Genomic DNA, 301 nt, shown 5'->3' with positions numbered 1-301 from the left:
GGCTGCCTGCATGCTTGTCTGCCTGACTGCCTGCTTGTCTGCCTGCCTGCCTGCCTGCTTGTCTGCCTGCCTCTCTCTCAGCCTGCCTGTCTGTCTTTGACTATCCTTATGCGCGCACGCACACACACACACACACGCACACATAGATATACATACGACCACTAAGAATATACATATTCATGAATATATCACGAAAATCAATGTCTATTATCAATACATCTATCATCAATATATATTTCCGACGCCACCATCACCACCACCACCACCACCACCAGAACCACCACCACCACCACTACCACCA

Source organism: Octopus bimaculoides, chromosome 22, assembly GCF_001194135.2.
Source record: "Octopus bimaculoides isolate UCB-OBI-ISO-001 chromosome 22, ASM119413v2, whole genome shotgun sequence".
NCBI classification, from domain to species: Eukaryota; Metazoa; Mollusca; class Cephalopoda; order Octopoda; family Octopodidae; genus Octopus; species Octopus bimaculoides.
The sequence above is the reverse complement of the archived record's forward strand: the minus strand, read 5'-3'. Positions refer to the sequence as shown.